Raw genomic sequence first — 2,690 nt, forward strand, 5'->3', positions numbered from 1 at the left:
GGTTTGACACGTGAGACTAGCACATTGAATGCAGCGGAAACTGCACGAGCTGAACAGTGCAGATTTAAAACACCAACAGCTAAAAGGTATGTATACAGTACACTACAGTACATGTTGTCATATCATTATAAAGTAATTAATTACCTGACAAGATGCTGCATTAACAGAGAACAGCAGTATGTTTGCATACAATCTGACAGGACGCTAACATTAAAGCTGTCCTCAAGTGGTTGGAACAATGTGACAAAAAACACACAAGTCCTACCCAAATGTTTAAATGTCAGGAATGTTACAAATTATTACCATCTATTTGCATTAGTTTATATCCAGTCACGTTTATGCTTTAGCCAGCTAAGTTGTATATTTAAAGGTAGTGAGTGATTTGAGAAAAATATCTTCATGCAGTCAAGAGAAACGTATAAACAAATAAGAAATGCATCAGAAATGCATTTTTTTATCCTCACAGTAATACGTATTTTTGTCGTTTTTATTAGATAATCATCAACTGATCGGTGTATGTGTGTGTGCCTGGTGCGTCACTAGACTTTTTAGGTTTTAGGGGGGCTACACCCCCGAATGTTTTATGAATATCCCCTGATCTCAATTTTTTTTGTGCTGACGGTGTTTTCTGCTTTTATTTTGACAGCATGTTACGAAAACTATCACACATTAAAATTATATTCGGGGCTACACTCAAAAGGTTTAGGGCTGAACCCCCAGCAAAAATGGCTGGCGACGCTGCTGGTGTGTGTGTGTGACAAGTTTCTCACGGAGAATTTAAACGAGCTTAACAGCGCAAAATACAAACAAAAAACAGCACTGAATCTTAAAGAAGCGTTAAAAAAAATAACAAGACATTGCAATTCATTTATTTGTTTGCCCTAGTTTCACATTAAAGACCCCATCGCCAGAAGTGAAGCGGTCATTGTCTTGGTTTTAGAGTAATAAAGAGCGTTTACCTCACGCTTTTCATGAGAAGAGAAACCCTATCAAATACAGCATGTAAAATGTTGTGTACGTACTCTTCATTGTTAATTTCAACATTTACTAAATACATTTTTAATTGTTTTAAGTTATATCTCTTAACTTTAATTAATGCATTTACCTTATTGTAAAGTGTTACTTACCAATGAAATTTTCACACATTTGACCTTTAATATTTTATTAATATTTTAATTATTTTCAGATTGCAAAGGCTTTAAAGAAAGTACCAGTGTGGGAGTATTTTATCGAAGTGTCGACAAGGAAAAGCACAGTGTAATATCTGAGACATAATAATCAGCATGGGGGCATCAACATCTGTAGGTAAAAATACCACCAACATGTGGAGTTATCTCAAGCACAACCATCCAGCAGTCAGTGAAGAGGCAAGGAAAAAAAAGGACATGAAAGATCCTTCTCAGCCATCAGTGTTTCAACTTTTTGAAAGCAAGGCAGGATGGAAGGATACAGATTCATGCAGCTATCATGAAAATGATTGCCACTGACAACCAACCATTTTCAGTCGTTTCAGACCTTGGATTTAAAAGGCTCATCTCCCATATGGAACCCAGGTACAGGATTAAAGATGAAAAATTTTACAAAACAAAAATGCTTCATGAAACATATTGCAGAGTATTGACAAAGGACAAGGCCCCATTCATTGCCTTCACAACTGACTGTTGGTCTGGAACTACATAATCCCTGATGAGCCTTACTGGACATTTCATCTCCGAGGACTGGTCTAGAAAGCAAGTGGTGTTAAATGTCAAGCCCATGACTGGATCACACACAGCCAGTTATATTCAAGAAACCTTCCTGAACATGTTAGAAGATTGGGATATTGCAACAGAACGTGTAGTTCTTGTCCTAAGAGATGGGGGAGCAAACATGGTATGAAACTGGCTGAACTTCCTGATTTAAACTGCACTGCTCACATGCTTCAGCTCATTATTAATGATGGCCTATCTAGTCAAAGAGCTGTTCTGGACATTATTGGCATTTTGAAAAGATGTGCATCTCACTTTAGCCACTCTGTACTGGCCAATCAGAAGCTAAGGACCATTCAGGAGGAGCTGGGTGTCCCAAAGCACAACATAATCCAAGCTGTCCAAACTCACTTGAATTCCACTCTTCACATGCTACAGCGAATGTATGAACAGAAACGGGCACTGAATGTGTATTCTGGTGAACACAGGCATATCAACTGCTTATCTGCCGCACAGTGGGAAATTGTCGGTAACCTGATTAACACTCTGGCTCCCATAGAAGAAGTCACAATGGAGATGAGTCACTCTGAGTCTTCAGCAGCGTGCATTATCCCCAGTGTATCTGTTCTGAAGCTGATGCTGCAGGCGGAGGGTCGATCCTCAGGATGGATCAAAACTTTACACAAGACCATGCTTGACAGCGTGACAAAGCGGTTCTCCAAGGCAGAGGAAACAAGGCAGGAGGAGCCGACTGACTGGACACCATGCACACCAACTCTGCTTTCTGCATTATAATTTGAAGCTTCTTAACTTTGAATATTAAAATAGAACTGCCAGAACTAGAAAATGGATCATGTTATACTTTTTATCCATTGTAGTTCTTTAACAGGACCTGTTAAATTTCTCCTGTTTCACACAAGTTCAAATTTTGTTGTGTCTTTTGAAGTGTTTTTTTAATTCATTTTTCATGTACCTATTTTTATTTATGCTATTTGGAGTGTT

The 2,690-nt window shown here is 38.4% G+C and overlaps 1 pseudogene; it reads left to right on the forward strand.

Annotated features, from left to right (window-relative positions):
* Window positions 1-725: 725 nt before the first annotated feature.
* On the forward strand, window positions 726-2,483 carry LOC136758614 (zinc finger BED domain-containing protein 4-like; annotated as a pseudogene).
* The last annotated feature ends 207 nt before the right edge of the window (window positions 2,484-2,690 follow it).

Source organism: Amia ocellicauda, chromosome 1 (assembly GCF_036373705.1).
Source record: "Amia ocellicauda isolate fAmiCal2 chromosome 1, fAmiCal2.hap1, whole genome shotgun sequence".
NCBI lineage: Eukaryota > Metazoa > Chordata > Actinopteri > Amiiformes > Amiidae > Amia > Amia ocellicauda.